This window comes from Hyposmocoma kahamanoa, unplaced genomic scaffold (genome assembly GCF_003589595.1).
Source record: "Hyposmocoma kahamanoa isolate Upper Pololo Valley unplaced genomic scaffold, ASM358959v1 86, whole genome shotgun sequence".
Lineage (NCBI taxonomy): Eukaryota > Metazoa > Arthropoda > Insecta > Lepidoptera > Cosmopterigidae > Hyposmocoma > Hyposmocoma kahamanoa.
Window position 1 is genome coordinate 13,520,208 of NW_020654289.1, and position 17,265 is coordinate 13,537,472.

The following is a 17,265-nucleotide window of genomic DNA, read 5'->3' on the forward strand; positions in this document are numbered from 1 at the left end:
CTAGTTATAAATAGTCGTCTTGCATGGTGCTTCATCGCCAAAAGTAGGTTTGAAGCCAAGCGAAGCTCCACTAAGCTGTTAAATTACACTTGAAGTCGTAGAAAATCATACTACGAAAATTTTCCCGAGTTAAATCCATGGTGATGTAGACAATCAATTTCTAAAATGACGCCACAATGTATATAAGTATACAAGTGATAGTCAGATGAAACAAACTGTATTCTACAGCCAAAGAGTTCCATCTTCAAATGTTGTAATTACTTTTTAAATATTGTTTACGTAAGTGGCCAGTTCCGGAAACTTCAAAACAAAACAGACCTTCACACATACAATTAAAACAGACCTTCTTGTTAAAAGAGCCCATACGACGCCCACTACTAGGCAGGCGTGGTTGCCGCCATGCTCGGTATCGAGGAGTCCTGGGAGGTGGTGGCCGCCTTTTGCGGAGAGGTTATGTCGCAAAAGGGGACTGCGGAGCAAGTGCGCGAGGACGCGGCGGACTCGCACCCGCTTCAGCGCAGACGTACAGGGAGAAGGCGAAGGCATTTCGGTGCTCGCCTGATCCCCTAGTGAGGTCAGCTGGCTTTGGATAGGGACTCCGGAGCCTGCATTGCACGGCCTCACTCGTCTGGGAGGCGGATCGGAGGATAACTTACCTGCCCCTCCGTTGGCGCGGGAGCCCTGGCGCAAGCTAGGGCGGCCGGGTGGCGTTGTGAATGTGCACCGACCCCACGGCGCCGATTCAACCGGCAGGAGGTAAACCCGGGGGGGTTTTAGTGGGGTAGGCCCTCCAGTCTGGAGGGAGAGTCCCCACATAACCCCTTAGTCTCCCTGGGCTCAGGGGTATCTATAAAAGAAAGGTCCCCCCGTAAAAGACAGGCATAGGCCCCCCCAACGATCTCCACGACGATCGGTCCTGCGCTGCCCGCATCCATCGGCTTCCCGCGATCTTTACCAAATCGTCGGTCCACCTGGTGGGGGGCCTACCCACTGAGTGTTGTTCAGTGCGCGGTCGTCATTGTAGGACCTTGCCGCCCCAACGGCCATCGATTCTCCTAGCTATGTGCTCCGTCCACTGCCACTTCAGCTGAGCAATTCTTAGAGCTATGTCGGTTACCTTAGTTCTCCTACGGATTTCCTCATTTCTGATTTTATCTCGTAGGGAAATACCAAGCACAGCTCTCTTTATTGCCCGCTGAGTGACATTAAGCCTTCTTATGAGGCCCATAGTGAGCGACCACGTTTCTGATCCATATGTGATCACTGGCAACACATACTGGTCAAAGACTTTCATCTTAAGACACTGAGGTAATTTGGACGCGATTTTTTGTAGTTTCCCGACCGAGCTGGATTCGACGAGAGGTCTCTTTCTCAAAGTTGGTCTTACCTAATTGGAAAGAGGTACCACAGAACTGAAAATCTCGATGGAACCACAGACCTTGACTATTAAATAAATAGCCGACGACACCACAGACAGACGGACTACGGCATTTTTAGTATCAGTAGAGCTCCTTGTGAAAGAGTTCGTCCAGTAAGTACTGCCACCTTACCAATTTCTGCCCGCAAGCACTAATGTATGCTTGTGAAATTATAGGAACATGAGACTTGTCAGCTTATGTCTCAGAGTGATGGGCGCAGTGGCAGTGCCCCTCAGATTTTTGTGATTAGACAAAGCTCTGAGTGGCACTGCAACTGTTGTGGACAGCGCACTGTCGCTTTCCACCAGACGCACGACTTGTTCGACCCGTCACTTGGTATCATAAAAAATAATAATAAAAAACTTATAACATCAAAAAAAAATAATGTTATCAAAACTGTTACAATTTTGACAACTGGGAGAAACTGAGAAATCTCTTGTTAAAAGAAAAGGAAATATCACATATCTTAAAAATTAACACCGCGCCTGGAGTGTTATTGGAGTTATATATATATATATATAGTTATTGGAGTGTGAATGAATCTCGAGTTGGATTCCAACTTTCCAAAATTTTATCGCCCTACACCACAGTGCAGGGATTTTGACACCAGATAATTAGTGTGAGTTTGTAACATTTTTCTGAGACTGGATTTTCTGGACTAAAGTTAGTAAATCAATTTAACCGCCCAGTGAAAAGTCTCAAGTACGATTCGTCAAAATCTCTACGCCACAATGTTCACGAGTCGTGACTTTAGTGAAGTCTTTTTTCTCCATTAATATTCTCCTCATGCAAGCGTTGTCTCGACAGCCATATTTTTAAAAACCTCTTAGGGAAATCGTTGGTAGTTCTCTTTATTTATTTAGTTTATTTCGTTTTATCTCACGACTTGACTTGTCGCTCGAATAACATTTTGAATCAAAAGTGTCGCACGGCAGTCGTACAGCATAAATTCAATTCAAAGCTTTCCTACAACCTATTGTCGCATTGGTGTCTTACGACTGTGGCCACACCAATTGAGTGAAGTTTGTGACTGTAGTGTTTACTTGTTAAATATTTATCTCAAACGGTAATGGCTTTGATATTAGTATATATGTTATTAGTATGTGCACGGAGGAAATAAATTTCTGTGCAATGAGAACGTCTCTATGAATAAAAGAACATATAGTTATAGATGTGGTATTTTCATATTATTATTAATAAACATATAAATTAAACATATAATTATTAATATTATTCCAATTATAGCTCCAAATCACACTTAAAACTTATAGCTGTGTAGAGACTTTAAAGGGTGTTGAATAAAATACGGAGTAGTTAAGAGTCGTGAATTTCATCAGAAAAACTTTCAATGCAAAATAATATTTATTTTTTGCTTTTGAACACGAAATTGCTCCGTTGACTCGTAGATTATAGGAGAATAAAGATTTTTATTTCGAATTTTACCTGTTTGCTTAATCAATCCGATTTCGTATGGAATAAATGAAACGTTATTTTAAAATCATTGTTATCTGCTATATTCCCTACCCTGATGGGAAATAAACATGATGTATATGTATATATACGTTTGCAATACTCGTATGTATCAAATAACCCATTTCAGTTTTTAATATTTGAAATAAAACCTTTACTGTTTAATCAAATCTGTTAAAATAGCTTTCACTCCCAGTACTCCTCATTACCTCTAGCTGTTCTTTCAGTCCTGTTTATCTTCCACAAAATTAACATAACAACACAATATATCTGGAGTGGATTCACATCACCGAACAGGGTACGTAGTCACATGTCACTAACTAGGGTAAGTAGTTGCACCAGTAAATCAACGACCCCTTGTAGTGAATGAATAAAGTTAATATTCAGCGGTATAATAGTACAAAGTATACGTTTTATTATATAATGATGACTTACGGCACTGAAACGTGATAGCTCATTATGGGCCTCATAAGAAGGCTCAAGGTCTCTCAAAGGGCAATAGAAAAGGCTATGCTCGGAGTTTCGTTCCAAGATCGAATCAGTAATGAGGATATTCGCAAGAAAACCAGAGTATCAGACATAGCCCTAAGAATTGCAAAACTTAACTGGTAATGGACAGGGCACATTGCTCGCAGAACAGATGGCCGATGCGGCCGAAGAGTTCTCGAGTGGCGACCGCGTACCGAAAGACGCAGCGTGGGCGGACCACCCACAAGGTGGACTGATGCTCTGATGAAGGCTACGGGAATCCGCTAGATGCAAGCGGCGCGAGGCAGGTCGTCCAAACAGTCCAAAGTATAGATTGTATCATGTTTGTTTTTAAAATTTAAAGTATTTAAATACGTAAGTACCTATAGATTACAATATTATTTTTAAGACAAAAATTTGTAGCAAACACTTAAAAGTCTATACAAGCTCAAATGGCTTCGGTTGATTCCGCATAACAGTGAAAGTGTTGATCCAATCCCTTTGGAAAAAATATATAATGAAATTGAGGAGATATATATATATATATTATATATATATATATATATATATATACACACATTACTATATAGTGTGAAAACTGGATTCCTAAAAATTTTCACGATAGCCATAAAAACAAAACTTACCTCGAAATTTTACAAGAAAACCGCTGTATTCAATAGGTACTTTACATATATATATATATATATACCAATGATTTTTAAAAATATCAACTGATCTAAATATAGAACACGTATACTAATACGATATACACTTTTATATACTATTACGTCTGTAAAATAATAAATTCTGAAGTAAAGCCAATGTTCCTGTTAGTAAGGGAAAAATTTAATTCGAGGTAGTATAGACTCTTAATTGCACTATTTTATTTTTATTGAAAGATGTTCAAATATGTTTTTACTACAATAATAATAATTTGATTTTTGTGGAAGCACTGCACTAGTTTGTTATTATTATTGATAATAATAATAACGCACACACTCAACATCAAAACAACAAAAACCTGTGTCGCGGGTGCCATAGACACACACATAGACAACCACAAATTACACCCAAACTCACGAGAGAAATAAATGTAGGCCATACAAATATTTCTCCCGGCCCGGGAATCGAACCTGGGACCTTCGCGTGGCAGTCCGGCATGGTAACCGTTCGGCTACGGAGGCAGTTTATAGTTTTTTTACAGTTTACAATTTTTAGTTTAGTCAGATACAGCGGTATCATAAAAAAAAACAAAGATCGAACAATCTCAAAGAAAAATTTCTTTGACCTGACTGGACTCAAGCCAGCATCTGTCGCGTCAACGTGGCTACACATAGTAGTAAAAACATATATTATCATGATATTGATTGTAATGAATATAATAATGTTTTCCTATTTAGATATTCGTTTATTTCTTTTTAAATTAGTCCACTAGCTTGTTATAATTATTTATTAATACAAAGATCGAACCCAAAGAAAAAACATCGATTTCACTGGACTCGAACCTGCGTCTGTGCCAAACTAGGGCGACCTCTCTACCAACTGAGTTACAGACCGTGTTAGCAGACCTTACGAATTTTTCTATATGTTTGTTATAGATCATTTATTTTTGGTTTTAACGGCTTTTTGTCGTGTTAAATCTATGAGTTTATTATTCAACAATACTCAAGCTTGAGTGAGTATTTTAAACTTTAGCTATTCTATAATTGAAGATGTGGAGATCTAACAATTACTATCTCCAAAATTACAAATATTTTATTTTTGTCACTAATATTTTATTCAATCTTATGGCGGACGTGAAAATATGTTGTACATTGTTCTTACTCTTGCACCAGTAGCACTTGCAACTTGACAGGTAATAAAGAAAACCGTAAATTTCATATTTATTAACTACACAAAACCAAGCAATAATTCGTAAAACCCTCATCCTTCATCCGTTTCTTGGTTGCATTATTCATAATTGCTGCGGGGTCGTCGTTTTATTGAATACTTCATTTATTATAGATCTGACGCAAATACTGAGTTGTTTCGCTTTGGAATTGTCTTATGTCATTATAAGACTATTGCTAATGTAATTTTGACATTGGTTCATTGACTTTGCATGGTTCAATGATCTTATATATATATATATACAAAAAAAGATTAATCATAATATTTGAAGCTCTCTTTTAATGACTATGTCTGGACAGTTTTTATTACATTTGGTTTGTATATTAGATACGTGGATTTTTTGTCAAATCCTCAATGGATTCAATCACAACTTGATTAAATTCGTTACATATTGAAGTCGTTGCGCAGATGGAAACATGCATTTTATCACCTTAAACAATAACTTGTTTATTTCAATCGTTTTTTTCAGTGCACATTTTTATTCATTAAAAATTTTACAAAACAGCAAAACAGCGACGCAACAAGAGCCTGAGTAGGTTTGTCCGTACGCCGCAATTCATTGATGGGAGCTCGTAATGACTCTGGCAACATTTAAAAAAGGTTTCCATATGTGGAAGCTAGTGATCATATGGTATGGTGTTTTCGGTGGTGTTATTGGTAAGATGTTTCTCGTAACGAAACCGAAACATTAAGTCTCGAGAAATATAGAATTATCACTTTCGTTAATCTAAGTGAACTAACATGAAAAAGGCGAAACCGTAGAACGATGTTAAAAGTACGATAGAAATTTCATGGGGTAGGTAGTAGAGACATTGTTTGTGTCCTATAAAATAAAAACTTTAAGATTAAAACGTATAACATACATAACATTTGATTGAAAACTAACAATGCGACTACGTGCAACTTTTGTAAATCAAAGTACCTATTGTCTACTATAACAAAGTATGGTCACGTAACCACACTCTCAAGATGCATAGTCGACTTTATGATGTCACTATAAAGTTATGGATACACGACACAGGTCATAAACAGGCTGTAATAAAGGCTCTGTATACGACTCGTAAAAGCAGTAACTTAAGAATACCTGCATCTATGAAACAGAGATTGGCTTTAAAGTGCATTGGGTTAAAGAGGAATATGGACTGTAGATTAAGTGTTTGATAGCCGAAAATATTATACCGAATGCTTTTGTAAATGTTGCTGCTGCAGGACTAAAGCATCCCTTAAATCATTTCAAGCTTTGCGAGATATTTAGTAGTCGCGGCCCAACCACGAATAAATAAATTATGACATACTGAACCACTGCGGTATGGGTTATGGATCAAGCCGCATATGCAAAATCCAACGTTTTTAAGATAAATGGTGATGTTATAAAACGAGCGGTAGTAGCCCAGTGGAAGAGCGGTTGCTTCTCAACAGTTTTCGCGATTGTTACATGTAAGAAATGAAACTATTTTTCCGGCTTTAAATCGCGTATATTTGTTTTTTTCAAACAAACCGACGTTTCGGGTGCTTTACAGGTCCCATGTATCCCATGCAGTCAATCGTGACCGTTTAAAGAAATGTGTTGACTCAACGATGGTTGAACTATTCTGATTCACAATCCTAAAGACTCAGAGGTGTAGGTTTACATTGAGCATCGAACCCAAGTCCTCCGCCATAGATCGAGGGCGGTTAGTTAAAAAAGTCCTCTTTTTCTAGTCAACAACGTCGAAAAATGTACAATTTTATGTAACTCCGTACCTCAGAATTTTACATCGGCAATTTTCGTTTTATTAAAAGAACGTTAGCCATTCGATTTAGCCATAAATCACGAATGGCCCTACACAAATCATTTAATTTGAATATTCGTCATCAAATCGATGTCGTTGTTTTGTTACAGCTATACATTTCGATAATAAAATTCAAAGGATAATAGAAATCTTATTGATGCAAATGAGACGCCAGGAAACACGGAACATCACTGAATATTTATCGAAGGCTCTGCGAGGGATTCGAGATAAATTATAGCAGATAACTCTGCTCTGAAAAACAAAAGAAAAACAACATTTTTTTAAATATTTTTTGTTTCGTTTCTCCTATTCCATACAGCAAGTACGTATAACTACAGAGGAACTATTTACCAAATGCTGCTTATGCCAGAGCCGTTGACATAGGCAAGAAGTAGATCTTTTTCTTTCTAGTTGGCGTCGAATGAAATCCTTAACAACCGAAATAAGGTCTGTGATAATGATTATGATATGAATGTTGTGATTATGAAAATGTGAGTTGTTGTGAATTACTTTAACAGTTAAAACGTACATGTACACAATTTTAATTCTTAAATTAAACCAGACTCAAATCTTTGATACGATGAGCATCTTTATTTTTATTTCTAAAATACAATAAACAGGGATTTGCAGGAGATTTTTAACCTAAAAACCTAAACTAACCTAAAATAAATCCCGCCCTGTATCGTGTCCGGTTCAAAAGTTCCCATTATATTGGCAGCATTGTCTGGCTGGACGGCAATGGACACTTGCTGAGCCAACCACTACTCAAAGCAGTGATCGCAGCCCCTGTCTCTGAGTCGGCGACCCAACTCTTTAAATAAGTCCCGAGCTTCCGAACCCCAGGGCCCTGCCGTCTCGATCGCGAGCGGTACGAAGCCGTATATCTGCTTCTAGGCAGAATATTTTGCATGTTTTACATTCGCGGCATTTTCAGCCGTGGAACCCGCCAACCGCGACGTTTGTCCTTAAGTGGGACGCAGCAAAAGTACTTACATATGTTGTGTCCCACAGAAGACGACCTTTCGGCCAAGGAACCAATGTCAAACCGTCCGGCCTTTTACCGTCGATTCGGCTCAGGGGGTCTACTCTCGATCTCCGTCCGACATCCGTCCGAAACAATTACTGTCAAATAAGTAATATTCGACAAAATTAAAAGACAAGTATCAAGTATGAAGCTTCATTCGCATCACGCGCCTTTTCATTTGGTCAAGTATTGCTTATTTAGCAGTAATTCTTTCGGACGGATATCGGACGGAGATCGAGAGTAGACCCCCAGAGGCGGGGGTTCGAGCACGCAAGAGACATTAGCCGACACCATCGCACAATATTGTTTTTGGCGTGGTGACGAAAACGACCCGCATACCTTTGACAACTGAAATCATCTTAAATGGTTACTAAGTAAATACTTCTATATCTTAAAAAAGATATGCATATTGTCATGCTAGTTAACTCCAACGGAACCCTCATTGATGCACAAACTACAAACTGTCGCATTAATTACTCAAAATGTTTCTAAGTTAATAACTTTCACAAAACGTTCTATTTTATTCGTATGAGTGCTTATTCGTCATCTATTCGGCTTTTATTATCCAAAATACACTCAAATCAAATGGCTCTCCAAAATATCACAAAAGAATGGGGGCAATCTAAAGTAAACGTCCTTCACAAATTTTGATTTACATAATGTTTTCTATACTTAAAATAACAAACCACGACTGCGTATTGAAGCAATGAAGCAGATCATTAACCGTTTGGATCTTTTTTTATATTTTCTTTTCTTTCATCTGATTTGCAGATATTTGTCAGATTACTCTTTTCCAGCGCAAAAAGAGGAATATATATCAATGTCTATCCGTCTGTCACTTGGCGTTTGTCATTCTGTTATTATCAAATTGTCATTCGACGGGTAAGGTTAAAAGGAAAGATATGTCTACCTGCTGCTATTCTAGCGCATTTGTTTGCGAAATATCGATTATCCATGAATGGGACAGTTGCTTCAATTGTACCATGCACAAGTCCGATCGTGTATGAAATACTACTGCCACTTATGAAAATAGCAACTGCACACCTCAGATTCAGTTGAAAAGCGTGCCAAGAAACTTATAACTAACTCTGATTTAGTAGAGGTGAAGCTGCAGAGCACTGAGCACCGCCTCAAAGTTGCCTGTTTATCATCATTCATATATCACGGACAGTGTGTGATGGAATTGCACGATTTAATTCCTCTTTCCATCATCGGGGGACTAGACGTAGGCCGGGGTTCCACCCTTATGTTGTGGATATTCCAAAGATCCGCATGACACGTTACGCAGCTATGGAGTGGAATTCCCTGCCTGCAGACTTATTCATTAAACGATAGAACTTGGAACTTTTCAAGGCGAGAGGGAGTACGCATTGTTTAGGTGTGTAGGCATGCTTCATCGTCTCTTTCCATCACGTGAGAATGAGGACAAATGCGCATTTAAAAAAAAGCTCATTAATGCTAAAAAAATGTAAATTTATAAAAAAACGAATGCTCATTCATTAAATTTAATATTAAATAGTCGACTTTTCTGTTTCTTACAGTTTGTTAGATCAACTGAATCAATAACGGCTGAGAACACAGATACAGCTTGTCCTTTGGGACGTTTGTACAGAACCAACATTCAAAGGATAACCCATTGCGAATAGCCTCTTTGAAATATCTTTGTTTCCTTCAAAGAGCCTTAAATCCTTACGCTGACAAGAAAATAGTATTCCTTATTATTATATTTCGAAAAAAATTTGCGTGCTGTTTACCCATGCCATCAGTATTTTATGAACGGGACGTGTTGTTTTATTTGTTTCGTTGTTTACTTTTAGTTTGTTTATTATTTGTGGATAGTGTGCGATAGCTTATTCCGAATCTAAAAGATTTATTGGATTGCATGAAGTGCGTGTGTCTACTCTGCCGAGCATGTACTTTTTTCTAAAGTATTGAAAGTTCCTTAACTACGTGACGTTTTTGTAGGTTACTCTACGTTTGAAACCATATAAAAATACAGAATATACAATACTTAACAAAACTAGACACGAACTTGTTTCAGTAGGTAACAGGTATAACAAAGTGACTGCCATCAGTCAATTACGTAAGATCTTTAGTAAACCCTTAATTTGCCGGGTTACGTCACCGACTCAGTATTAGTACAGGAGCCCAAGCCTGGATTCCAGAGTCCGCTAGTTCTCTTGAACATTCATCACTGTCAACCAACTAAACAGATAACTAACTAAGTGATGTATGGAGCGAATTCACGTGAAGCGAGTCCAGTGAACGTTGAAACCCGAAAAATACCGGTTTGTTTTTGCGTTACTATTGTTTTAATTAACAAAATTATTAATTTAATAAAGTCTCTAAAGTCAAAGCTAGTAAGTACAGTTGGTTACCAAATTCGACTTGTAATCACTTAATCCTTAAACACTCATCCGTAAGATCCATGTACTCTTTTTCGTGGCTTGTAAAAATTTTTACTTTGATTTATTACATTAAAACATATTCACAATTACAATTTACATTTACAACTCTATATAATATAAGTATTTATATGTATAATAGGTTACTTTAGGTGAACGTAGTCTGCTTAAAGTGTACTTATTACGCATTGGTTGATTCTACGGGCTGAGTCGTTACGGCCGAACTTTTGAAACATACCTCTGCGACGTAAAAATCCTACAAATAAGATTTTTAAAATATTTTGTAAGTCGTAAAACCAAGTATAGTTGTAAGGGAGACTATGATAAACTACATATTTACCTACTGTAAAATACTTCCTGTAAAAGCAAGTTCAATATTTGGCCGCTATTAAAAACTATAATAAAACTGGATTTAAAATTAACGTAACTAATAAGTATAATAATATGTATGTCTAAAAGTAAATAACTATTATGGTAAAATAACGAATAGGCATTTCTTGCTAATTGCATTTAATAAAAAATATTTTTTGAGATGCAGAGAATTGTTAAGTAAATCCACTTTGAAGAAAAAATTTAAATTTATACTTCTTGAAAGCGTGTAAATTTAGTTAAACTTACCACCGGTTCTGATAAATGTACACGCACTAGGTATACTATAGTTTTATGATTGTGAGTGTAACCTCGCCAACAAACTGCTTTATCAGTTTGCTAAGAAATTGTAGTTGTGTTTTCTTGTATGTCTTATTTGTATGAAATAAATTTAAAAAAAAGATGCACTATTATTACATTAATTGTTTCAATGAACAATTTTACACCTAGTCGTTTTTTATATTTTTGCTTACAAATAACTTGGACATTTAGTCGCTTTCGTTGGTTCTAACTAAACGCCAGCGCCTTTGTGAACTTAGTTACTTACTACTTAGTTACTTACTTACTATGACAAAAATATTATTTTTCCTTCTGTATTTATGTCATATTAGCGAATAAAGTGTTTATCAGTCTATCTATCTAAGATACCCTTGTAAAGATCAGAATGAATGGGTGGTCACTTTTGTAGATATATATATATTCACATATATTACTAACATAGTTATTCAACAGTATCATAGGCAACTATAACTTAAAAGAGCTAACAGAATCACTCCCTTTAATGTTCATCATCCAAGTAAGCAGAGATATTATAAGTAACCTTTTGTGGAAAGTTTTGTTTATTAATAGTTTTAAACTTCGTAGAAAACAAATTTTGAATTTCAAGGGGGATCTTATTACAGAAGCGTACTCCGTGAGTAGATTTGAGACTGTAAAGACGACTGCCAACTATTGAAAAGAGACCTAAGCCGGTGATTTATAATTCCCGGCTTACTTAAATAAAAACAGATACAATACATTGACAAATAGATTGATTAGTTCATCTACACACATATCATAAACCCTCTATGACGTGTTCAAAAACTGCAAATTACGACCACCATAAACTGTTTTGTTAGAAAAACCTCTTACCTGTGAAAATGTTATTATTTTAAATTTTTATTGCATTGATATTCAAGTATTTTTTGTGAAATTACTCCACTAGTTTGTTATAATTGTTAATACAAAGATCGAACACTCAGAAAAAAATCCTTCGATCCGGAGGCCGGAATCGAACCAGCGGACCTCACGAATTTTTCTATGTGCTAGCGTCGTGTCTTTGTATTTGGTTTTGTCAACGACTTTTGTGTTAAATGTTATTATTGCTTTTTATTAGCAATGAATCCGATGTTATTATTATATTCAAATTTCGAACATCTCTGACAAACAAAACAATTTGATTCAACCTCAATTCTAATAACAGTCGAGATGAAGTTTTATTCAATATGAAATGTCAATAGCAAACAATTTTGACAAATTTCGAACGATATGATAGTTGGGGCCGACTCTAGTTTGTCTATAAATTAAATAAAAAATACGGTTGCGTGCGAAAACCTTTTATTTGCCGCCATTTCGCCAATCGTAACATGCGGTTCCTGAACATATCATAGAGAGCTTATAATATGTGTGTAGATAAAGCAGTGCATGTAACTGTACATAATCAGGCATAAAAACACTTGTGTGATGTTTTTATGAAACTCGCCGGTCGGCTCATTTCATAAGCCCACACTCGTGTTTTAATGCCTTTCTACTACTATAATAACTATAATAACTACTATTATAATTTACAATTATATTGTAAATTAAACGTTACAAAATTCAGAGCAAAGCAATTATATTAGCTTATAAATTCTAGAAAGTAAAACTAGGATTATTAAATTAGGTGAATAAAATTGAGTCCATATTTTTACGACTTACTAAATATTGTAAAAATCTTATTTGTAGGATTTTTATGTCGCTGAGGTGTGTTTCAAAGGTTCGGCCGTAAAAACTCAACCCGTAGAATCAACTATACGCAGACTACGTTTATCTAAAGTAACCTATTCGATATGTAAATGCAAGCGCTGATGTGAATGTAAATACTCATATAAATTAATTATATTTAACACAGTGTTTTAACTTATTGCATTTACACGTACATTAGTGTCCTGTTTAAAACCGTTCTAACATTTTCTTTATTGAGTATTGGAAGTACTGCCACCTTACTTAATTCTGCCGCCAAGCAGTAATGTTATCATTACTATGTTTCAGTTTTGAAGGGTTAGACTGCGTTTCCACCAGAAATGTGCGAGGCAGCTTGGCGGTGTGCGAGGAAAACATCCACCAATAGGATTTCTTCATTTTCCTAGGCTCTTTTAGCGCGGGGCTGGTGGAAAAGGGCTAGCGGAGATAAGTATTTGTACATACAAAAAAGCGAGAGATCTGTACGAGGGATGCGAGCAAGGAATGTGTGAACCCCTCCTTTAGGCACTGCACCCGCGCACAACTGAATAGAGTCCGCTACTCAACCTCGCACCTCTGTAGCTGTGCCGTTTCACAACTTCGCTACGCTTCCTCGCACCGCCTAGCTACCCCGCACAGCTTTGGTAGAAATCATCACACCGTTTCAGAGCACCGCTATACATCCTCACATCGCCTACAGTGTATTCAAGTTAGCAACCTAGTAGTGAAAAAACACTGGCGCACGTGATTGGTTAGAGATAAGCAGTGGCTTATCGCTTAAGCCGCATTTATAACGGTAAGCTAATTACTCGGCTTTCATATCTGTGCAGAGCGCACGTGTGTTGTTTCATCTGTTTGCTACTTATCGGTGACTCTTTCCTGCGACTTTGATTTGCTTAATAAATTAACACCTTCTTACTCTGTGACTCGATTTAATAAGCGGAATCTGTGATTAAGTACTTCTCGACAACTTGGCGTGTACAAAGGACTTGATTTAATTTTTGAAGGAATAGTTGTATTCCGTCGTATCACTGTGCTCAACCCCATAGAATTAATTTGGGCACAAGTTAAAGGATATGTAGCATCAGAAAATAGAACATTTAAAATCGCTGAAATGAAAATACTTTTGCAGATAGTCATTGACAGAATACGCTGAGAAAAGTGGCAGGATTTCATAAAACATGTCATAGATGTGGTTGAACCTAAAATGGACCAGTATCAAAATGTAAAAAATAACACAGAAAGTTTTGTCATTAATGTAGGAGAGGACACTGACACCACGGAATGTGAAAACGATTATCACAGGGTTGTGATTTAAATAATAACAAAATATTTGAAATTGTTGAAAAAAATTATAATAGAAATGTATAAAACAATATTTTTGTTTTATTTTTTAAACACCTTTATGCACGAGACATTACAATTTTAACGCTTGTTAACGCCCACTTAACCTCTATCTTATCTCCTTGGTATTGTTATGAAGTAGTGCGAAAGAGAGGAGCATATACTAGGTCGCTAAATAGAATAAACTATCGTCCCCTCGCACATCTCTTATAGAACCGCAGCATAAGGGCGCTGGTATAATTACAGGCACATGGGACAGCGCTCCTCAAATCTTTGTGATTTAAAGCTCTGAGTGGCGCGTCATTTGGTATATAAATTTTTTTTTTTGTCAAAATCTGTATTAGTTTGTTATTGTTATTGATACAATTATCGAACAAACAAAAAGAAAAATTCACAAAAACGCACATAGAGAAATTATAAGCTCAGTTGGCAGAGCGGCAGCCATGTCGAGGCAACTATCGCTGATTCGGGTTATAGGACTTTTTCTTTATGTTTGTTCCATCTTTGTATCTATTATAACAATGCATCAAAAGTCGTAAAATCGATTTTTTGGCGCGGTAGTCACGGATATCCTGGACTTAGAGAAAAGGAAGCAGTCCGGTCAACATTGAAGTTGTAAATGTAATGCAATAGCTGTAAAATATAGTAGTGTCCTCGGTTACCACAGCTATATATAACACGACTCTTGTTACGTATTTGGTAATGGCTTCAAAGATTTACAAAACAGTGTAAAATGTATCAGTTTGATACGTTTTAACTTTTAGAAATAATACGGTGCAACTTGTAATTAACACTTGAAACTATAAAATTTAATTCGTACTGCAAATCCTCTTGGGAGTTGTTGTAGGACAAGACTACCAGTGACTAGCAATGTCCTGCGATGCAGTAAAACTATTTCCGGAAATCCGGAATTCGAAATAAGTAAAGAATTAAGTTAATTAAGTTGGTGGTTTTAACAACTCTATGTCACTCCTTATAGCTATATTTATATGTATTTATAGATTTGGATCGCCTTTCTCCGACTTATGGTAACAAGTATAATAACGTACGGTATGACTGAATCACACCGCGACACGTCCGCCTCGCTTTCGATATTCTGTATTTATTGTAATAAAGATAATATCTGTAACAATGGGGGGGGCTGTTCTATTCGGTGGTGTGGGAAAAACAGCAAAACATGTAATTACAAAACAAACGTCGACTCGTGGTTCCATTATAGGTCCGTGGTTTGCATTACAAATTTTTTACCTTAATAATGGGAAAATAGAGGTGAATATGCTATAGGCGAAAAACATGACGCTTCGACTCTGTGCCAGTGTGAGTTGAGCCTCTGAACTTCCTATTTCGATTTGTAGCAAGTTTTCAATTTCATTCTGTATGGCTCCGCAAAGATCCGCGTAACAAAGCACTCCGGATAATTGGCAGGTTGGAGAGCTTAAACAACGTAACAGCTACCTATATTAATTTTCGCCACTTTTACCAGCTTCGAGGAATTGTAATCTACTTTGTATTTTGTATCAATATGTACGCATTCAGAGAGGATCACGGAAAAAAAAACAATGGAAGTGCCTTACGCCTCGATTTCTATGAGAACCGATGTCACCAAAAGTACACATTCTTAATTTAAAATGTTATTGATTGATATTGATTGGTCGTAGTTTCAAATTTAAAAAAATAACAAATTTCTGGATTGTTAATGTAGTTTTAACTTTACTTTAGCTGTATATCGTTGAAATTTTAATACCATCAATGCCTATTATTGCAAGTTACGATGTTTTGATACTATATTGAAATTTCAATCAATGTACTGCCATCTAGCGGCTAATTGCTGAACGACGTCGAATTGGAGTTATTAATTTAGTTCTCCAAAAAAGAAGCGACCATATTGCAGAGGTACAAGCTTTACTTTCGTTTCTTGTAACAAAAAAATATTTCGATAAACAGAAAATTGATAATTTATTAAAATAAGACTTTCCGTTGATATGAAATACCACCACGGGTAATATTTTTGATGCGGCTATGGTTTTTGTATTACAAAAGCACAATAAGACATTTTTCTAGAATTTTAGAGAATTTGCACGAAAGCATGGACACAACCATACCATACAAAGCGAAAATGGCGGACTGGGCTCAGATAGGTCTTTCGAGACCTATAGTTGGCACGCGTCCGACGCTAACTAACCACTTCTACTGTATTTATTGTTCTGTGGAAATAATACTGTGACCTGTGATTGCGTCGCGATCAGGTTGTCGTGCCATCTGTGTTGAATCCGTTTTCATACAAAATATACTATAAACCTTAGACAACTAACTCATTAATGTCTCACACAATCAGCTCACATTTATACAAACGTTACTTCTTCAGTTTGATCTCTATTCGTCGGGCCCGGTAAGGATTACAAAGCTGATTTGATCAAGGAGATCTCATTGTACAATTGCAGTGTCAGAATCCCTCAAACCAAAGTACTTAACCCCTGGGGCGTAATACTATAATATTTCACGTCCAATCTAAATCACAGGTCCGTATCCATTACGAAGGTGGTATGTTGATACAAATATCTAACAGTCAACTTTGTCGCGGTTCCGACAAATCTGATTCTCGAATTATATAATTGTTGTTATCAAACAAACACAGAGAAAAATTCCTACGATCTGGCTTGACAGGACTTCAATAAAATAAATATCTAATTGTTTATCAGTAGAAATATTTTAACATAATATTTTTTTTTTTTTAATAATATCAAGTGGCAGGACGAACAAGTCGTGCGCCTGATGGTAAGCTACGCGCCCGTCCATAACAGTTGCAGTACCACTCAAAGCTATAAATCGCAAACTCAACATAGCCCCGAGTGCCATGGACACACACATAAACAACCACAAATTACACCCAAACTCACGAGAGACATAAATGTAGGCCATACAAATATTTCTCCCGGCCCGGGAATCGAACCTGGGGCCTCTGTGTGTCGGTCCGTTCAAAACCGGAACACAGACTGCCGTCCTCTAACTAAAACGCGGCTAAGTAACAAAATATTTTTTTCAGATATTACAGAAAACCATAACCCAGTTTTAGAATATTGAAATTGTTTAATGGTATTTCAGCTATGCATCGTTAGGGTAAGTTC

At 36.8% G+C, this 17,265-nt stretch overlaps 1 pseudogene; it reads right to left on the reverse strand.

Moving 5' to 3' along the window:
• Window positions 1-847: 847 nt before the first annotated feature.
• The window catches only part of LOC113234913, a 24,755-nt pseudogene continuing 8,337 nt past the window's right edge, over window positions 848-17,265 (reverse strand).